Consider the following 8,015-nt stretch of genomic DNA (forward strand, 5'->3'; position numbering starts at 1 on the left):
ATTCAGAGCACTAAATGAGAAAAATATGCAGCCAAGAATACTAGATCCAGCTAGGCTGTCATTGAAAATAGAAGGAGAGATAAAAAGTTTCCAGGACAAACAAAAAACTAAAAGAATTTGTGAACATCAAACCAACCCTACAAGAAATATTGAAAGGGGTCCTCTAAGCAAAAAGAGAGCCTAAAAGTAATATAGACTAGAAAGGAACAGAGAAAATACACAGTAACAGTCACCTTACAGGCAATACAATGGCACTAAATTCATATCTTTCAATAGTTACCCTGAATGTAAACAGGCTAAATGCCCCAATCAAAAGATAAAGCGTATCAGATTGGGTAAAAAAATAAGACCCATCAATATGCTGCCTGCAAGAGACTCATTTTAGACCCAAAGACACCTCCAGATTTAAAGTGAGGGGGTGGAAAACCATTTACCATGCTAATGCACATCAAAAGAAAGCTGGGGTGGCAATCCTTATATCAGACAAATTAGACTTTAAACCAAAGACTGTAATAAGAGATGAGGAAGGACACTCTATCCTACTTAAAGGGTCTATCCAACAAGAAGATCTACCGATTGTAAATATCTATGCCCGTAACATGGGAGCAGCCAATTATACAAGCCAATTAATAACATAATCAAAGCAACACATCAACAACAATACAATAATAGTAGGGGACTTTAACACCCCCCTCACTGAAATGGACAGATCATCTAAGCAAAAGATCAATAAGGAAATAAAGACTTTAAATGACACACTGAACCAGATGGACTTCACAGATATATTCAGAGCATTCCATCCTACAGCAACAGAATACACGTTCTTCTTGAGTGCACATGGAACATTCTCCAGAATAGATCACATCCTGGGTCACAAATCAGGTCTCAACTGGTACCAAAAGATTGGGACCATTCCCTACATATTTTCAGACCACAATGCTTTGAAACTAGAACTCAATCACAGGAGGAAAGTTGGAAAGAACTCAAATACATGGAGGCAAAATAGCATCCTACTAAAGAAAGAATGGGTCAACCAGGAAATTAAAGAAGAATTAAAAAAATTCATGGAAACAAATGAAAATGAAAACAAAACTGTCCCAAATCTTTGGGATACAGCAAAGGCAGACCTAAGAGGAAAGTATATAGCAATACAAGCCTTTCTCAAGAAACAAGAAAGGTCTCAAATACACAACCTAAACCTCCACCTAACGGAGCTGGAGAAAGAACAGCAAATAAAGCCTAAACCCAGCAGAAAAAGAGAAATAATAAAGATCAGAGCAGAAATCAATGAAATAGAAACCAAAAGAACACAGAACAGATCAATGAAACTGGGAGCTCATTCCTTTAACGAATTAATAAGATGGATAAACCCCTGGCCAGACTTATCAAAAAGAAAAGAGAAAGGACACAAATGAATAAACTCACGAATGAAAGAGGCGAGATCACAACCAACACGAAAGAAATACAAACAATTATAAGAACATATTATGAGCAACTATATACCAGCAAATTAGATAATCTGGAAGAAATGGATGTATTCTTAAAGACATATAAACTACCGGGAGCCTGGGTGGCTCAGTTGGTTAAGCGACTGCCTTCGGCTCGGGTCATGATCCTGGAGTCCCGGGATCGAGTCCCACATCGGGCTCCCTGCTCAGCGGGGAGTCTGCTTCTCCCTCTGACCCTCCCCCCCTCATGCTCTCTCTCTCTCTCATTCTCTCTCTCTCTCTCAAATAAATAAATAAAATCTTTTTAAAAAAAAAAAAGACATATAAACTACCAAAACTGAACCAGGAAGAAATAGAAAACCTTAACAGACCCATAATCACAAGGAAATTAAAGCAGTAATCAAAACCTCCCAACAAACAAGAGCCCAGGGCCATATGGCTTCCCAGGGGAATTCTATCAAACATTTAAAGAAAATTAATACCTATTCTTCTGAAGCTAGTCCAAAAAATAGAAATGGAAGGAAAACTTCCAAACTCATTTTATGAGGCCAACATTACCTCAATCCCAAAACCAGACAAAGACCCCACCAAAAAGGAGAACTACAGACCAATATCCCTGATGAACACGGATGCAAAAATTCTCACCAAAATACTAAACAATAGAATCCAACAGTACATTAAAAGGATTATTCACCACAACCAAGTGGGATTTATTCCTGGGCTGCAAAGTTGGTTCAACATCCACAAGTCAATCAGTGTGATACAATACATTAATAAAAGAAAGAACAAAAACCATATAATCCATGCAATAGATGCAGAAAAAGCATTTGACAGAGTACAGCATCCTTTCTTGATTAAAACTCTTCAGAGTACAGGGATAGAGGGTACATACCTCAATATCATAAAAGCCACCTATGAAAAACACACAGCGAATAACATACTCAATGGGGAAAAACTGAAAGCTTTTCCCATAAGGTCAGGAACATGGCAGGGATGTCCACTATTACCACTGCTATTCAACAGAGTACTAGAAGTCCTAGCTTCACCAATCAGACAACAAAAAAATAAAAGGCATCCAAATTGGCAAAGAAGAAGTCAAACTCTCTTTTTGCAGATGGTATGATACTTTATGTGGAAAACCCAAAAGACTCCACCCCAAAACTCCTAGAACTCATATAGGAATTCAGTAAAGTGGCAGGATATAAAATCAATGCACAGAAAACAGTTGCATTTCTATACACCAACAACAAGACAGAAGGAAGAGAAATTAAGGAGTCGATGCCATTTACAATTGCACCCAAAACTATAAGATACCTAGGAATAAAGCTAACCAAAGAGGCAAAGAATCTGTACTCAGAAAACTATAAAATACTCATGAAAGAAATTGAGGAAGACACAAGCAAATGGAAAAATGTTCCACGCTCACAGATTGGAAGAACAAATATTATGAAGATGTCAATGCTACCTAGAGCAATCTACACGTTCAATGCAATCCCTATCAAAATACCATCCACTTTTTTCAAAGAAATGGAACAAATAATCCTAAAATTTGTATGGAACCAGAAAAGACCCCGAATAGCCAGAGAAATGTTGAAAAAGAAATGCAAAGCTGGTGGCATCACAATTCCGGACTTCAAGCTCTATTACAAAGCTGTCATCATCAAGACAGTATGGTACTGGCACAAAACAGACACATAGATCAATGGAACAGAATAGAGAGCCCAGAAATGGACTCTCAACTCTACAGTCAATTAATATTTGACAAAGCAGGAAAAAATATGCAGTGGAAAAAAGACAGTCTCTTCAATAAATGGTGTTGGGAAAATTGGACAGCCAAACGCAGAAGAATGAAACTGGACCATTTCCTTACACCACACACAAAAATAGACTCCAAATGGTTGAAAGACTTAAATATGAGAAAGGAATCCATCAAAATCCTAGAGGAGAACACAGACAGCAACCTCTTCGACCTCAGCCTCAACTTCTTCCTAGAAATATTGCCAAAGGCCAGGGAAGCAAGGGCAAAATGAACTATTGGGACTTTATCAAGATAAAACGCTTTTGCACAGCCAAGGAAACAGTCAACAAAACCCAAAGACAACCGACAGAATGGGAGAAGATATTTGCAAATGACATATCAGATAAAGGGCTAGTATCCAAAATCTATAAAGAACTTATCAAACTCAACACACAAAGAACAAAGAATCCAATCAAGAAATAGGCAGAAGACATGAACAGACATTTCTGCAAAGACATCCAAATGGCCAATAGACACATGAAAATATGCGCAACATCACTTGGCATCAGGGAAATACAAATCAGAACCTCAGTGAGTTACCACCTCACACCAGTCAGAATGGCTAAAATTAACAAGTCAGGAAATGACAGATGTTGGCGAGGATGCAGAGAAAGGGGAACCCTCCTACACTGTTGGTGGGAATGCAAGCTGGTGCAGCCACTCTGGAAAACAGTATGGAGCTTCCTCCAAAAGTTCAAAATAGTGCTACCCTATGACCCAGCAATTGCACTACTAGGGATTTACCCCAAAGATATAAAAGTAGTGAACCGAAAGGGCATGTGCACCCCAATGTTTATAGCAGCAATATCCACAATAGCCAAACTATGGAAAGATCCAAGATTTCCATCAACAGATGAATGGATAAAGAAGATATGGTATATATATACAATGGAATATTATGCAACCATCAAAAAATGAAATCTTGCTATTTGCATTGACATGGGTGGAACTAGAGGGTATTATGCTAAGCGAAATAAGTCAATCAGAGAAAGACAAGTATCATATGATCTCACTGATATGAGGAATTTGAGATACAAGACAGAGGTTCATAGGGGAAGGGAGGGGAAAATGAAATAAGATGAAACCAGAGAGGGAGACAAACCACACGAGACTCTTAATCTCAGGAAACAAATTGAGGGTTGCTGGAGTGGAGGGGAGTGGGAAGGATGGGATGGCTGGGTGATGGACACTGGGGAGGGTATGAGCGCTGTGAATTGTGTCAGACTGTTGAATCGCAGATCTGTACCTCTGAAACAAATGATACATTATATGTTAATTTAAAAAAAAAGAAAAGAGAAATCTCTCTAGGTATTTCAAGCAAGAGACACATATTGCAGGGAATTGGATAAGGGACTAGAGGAGAAAAAGGGAAAAGAAAAAAATTCATGAGGGAATGGAGAGCAAAAGGGGGAAAAGATCTAGAAGCTGCTTCCTCCTTCAGGCTGGAAGCAATAAGCCTGCATGTGTCACTGAAATGCCAGAAGTGATGCCTTTGCTCCTGCTGCATTTAAAACTGGATTGCTGTCAATTCAGAAGCCTTCAGTCTTATTGATGTTCTTGGAATTACCCCTGATCCTGAGGGAACATGGATCGTATCTTCAGTCACCTGCTGCTATTACTGCTGGCAATCACTGATAGAAGCAGAATATAAATAGCTTCTGCCCTCTTTCTGCCTTTCAATCTTTCATCTGTACATTCTCACTGGCACAAGCCAATCAGGAGTCAGGTGATAAGCAACTCTGGAAAGTGTATTTTGCAGGCTTCTAGCTCCAATGAAGAAGAGAATACAGATGGGGCCCAGCGAGCTGCAGAACCATGGCAAGATCCCCTGGGCAGGAGCATCGTGGGTGCACACCATAGGAGTCTGCAAGGTTTGGAGACTTGAAACAGGATTACGTGCCTGAGATAGAAACACTTGGTCAAAGACTGGGTGAGCACAGAGTGCAGATGGAGACCAGGGAGACTGGAGTAATTGACTGCTTTCCCCTGAGGGCGCACTGAGGAGTGGGGCACCAGGCTCTCAGTTCTGGGGCTGGAGATTGGGAGGCCACTGTGTTCATTCTCGTCTTCTAAAGCTGTGCGGAGAGCCTTCAGGGAACAAAAGCCACATAGAGCAATCCAGGGCAGCTTACATAGGCTGGCTGCCTGGCAAGGACGGTGCAGTTCTGCCTGGCACAAAGACACCTGAAAATCAGCACAACAGGCCACTCCCCCAGAAGATCAGAAAGAACATCCAGCTAAGACCAAGTTTCTGATCATGGAGAACTGCAAAACTCCAGCACTAAGGGAAAATAGTATATAGAATTCATGGTTGTTTTCCCACCATTCTTTAGTCTTTCAATCTTAATTTTTTCTTCTCTTTCCTTTTTCAACCATTTTCTTACTTTATCAACTCTTTTTAAAATCTTTTTTAATTTTCATTTTTACAGTTACATTCCTGCAGATCAAAAGTGAGGGAGTGGAAAACCATTTATCATGCTAATGGATATCAAAAGAAAGCTGGGTGGCAATCCTTATATTACACAAATTAGATTTTAATCCAAAGACTGTAAGGAGAGATGAGGAAGGACACTATATCATAATTAAAGGGTCTATCCAACAAGATCTAAGAATTGTAAATATTTATGCCCCTAACATGGGAGCAGCCAATTATATAAACCAATTAATAACAAGCTTAAAGAAACTCATTGATAATAATACAATAATAGTAGGGGACTTTAACACCCCACTTACTGCAATGGACAGATCATCTAAGCAGAAGATCAACAAGGAAACAAGGGCTTTGAATGACACACTGGACCAGATGGACTTCAAGATATATTCAGAGCACTCCATCCTACAGCAACAGAATACACATTCTTCATGAGTGCACATGGAACATTCTCCAGAATAGATCACATACTGGGTCACAAATGAGGTCTCAACTGGTACCAAAAGACTGGGATCATTCCCTGCATATTTTAGAACACAGTACTTTGAAACTGGAATTCAATCACAGAGGAAAGTCAGAAAGATCTCAATTACATGGAGGCAAAGAACATCCTACTAAAGAATGAATGGGTCAACCAGGAAATTAAAGATGAATTTTAAAAATTCATGGAAACAAAAATGAAAACACAACTGTCCAAAATCTTTGGGATACAGCAAAGGCAGTCCTAAGAAGGATGTATATAGCAATACAAGCCTTTCTCAAGAAACAAGAAAAGTCTCAAATACATAGCCTAAACTTACACCTAAAGAGCTGGAGAATGAACAGCAAATAAAGCCTAAACGCAGCAGGAGAAGAGAATTAATAAAGATTAGAGCAGAAATTAATGAAACAGAAGCCAAAAGAACAGTAGAACAGCTCGATGAAACTAGGAAATGGTTCTTTGAAAGAATTAATAAGATTCATAAACCCATGGCTAGACTTATCAAAAAGAAAAGAGAAAGGACCTAAATAAATAAAACCATGAATGAAAGAGAAGAGATCACAACCCACACCGAAGAAATACAAACAATTATAAGAACATTTTATGAAAACCTAAAGACTCCACCCCAAAATTATTAAAACTTACACAGGAATTCAGTAAAGTGGCAGGATATAAAATCAATGCACAGAAATCAGTTGCATTTCTATACACTAAGAATGAGACAGAAGAAAGAGAAATTAAGAAGTTGATCCCATTTACAATTGCACCAAAAACTGTAAGATACCTAGGAATAAATCTAACCAAAGAGATAAAGGATCTGTACTCTGAAAACTATAGAACACTCATGAAAGAAATTGAGGAAGACACAAAGAAATGCAAAAACATTCCATGCTCATGGATTGGAAGAACAAATATTGTTAAAATGTTTATGCTACCTAGAGCAACCTATACATTCAGTGCAATCCTTATTAAAATACCATCAGCTTTTTTCAAAGAAATGGAACAAATAATCCTAAAATTTGTATGGAACCAGAAAAGACCCCAAATAGCCAGAGGAATGTTGAAAAAGAAAAGCAAAGCTGGTGGCATCACAATGCCAGACTTCCAGCTCTATTACAAAGCTGTCATCATCAAGACAGTATGGTACTGGCACAAAAACAGACACATAGATCAATGGAACAGAATAGAGAATCCAGAAATGGAGCACAACTCTATGGTCAACTAATCTTCAACAAAGCAGGAAGGAATACCCAATGGAAAAAGACAGTCTCTTCAACAAATGGTGTTGGGAAAATTGGACAGCCACATGCAGAAGAATGAAACGGGACTATTTCCTACACCATACACAAAAATAGATTCGAAGTGAATGAAAGACCTAAATGTGAGACAGCAATCCATCAAAATCCTAGAGAACACAGGCAGCAACCTCTGTGACCTCAGCTGCAGCATCTTCTTCCTAGACACGTTTCCAAAGGCAAGGAAACAAAGGCAAAAATGAACTATTGGGACTTCATCAAGATAAAAAGCTTTTGCACAGGAAAGGAAACAGTCGACAAAACCAAAAGACAACCTACAGAATGGGAGAAGATATTTGCAAATGACATATCAGATAAAGGGCTAGTATCCAAAATCTATAAAGAACTTACCAAACTCAACACACAAAGAACAAATAATCCGATCAAGAAATAGGCAGAAGACGTGAACAGACATTTCTTCAAAGAAGACATCCAAATGGCCAACAGACACATGAAAAAATGTTCCACATCACTTGGCATCAGGAGAATACAAATCAAAATCGCAATGAGATACCACTTCACACTGGTCAGAACGGCTAAATTTAACCACTCAGGAAATGAC

Source organism: Neomonachus schauinslandi, chromosome 3 (genome assembly GCF_002201575.2).
Source record: "Neomonachus schauinslandi chromosome 3, ASM220157v2, whole genome shotgun sequence".
NCBI classification, from domain to species: domain Eukaryota; kingdom Metazoa; phylum Chordata; class Mammalia; order Carnivora; family Phocidae; genus Neomonachus; species Neomonachus schauinslandi.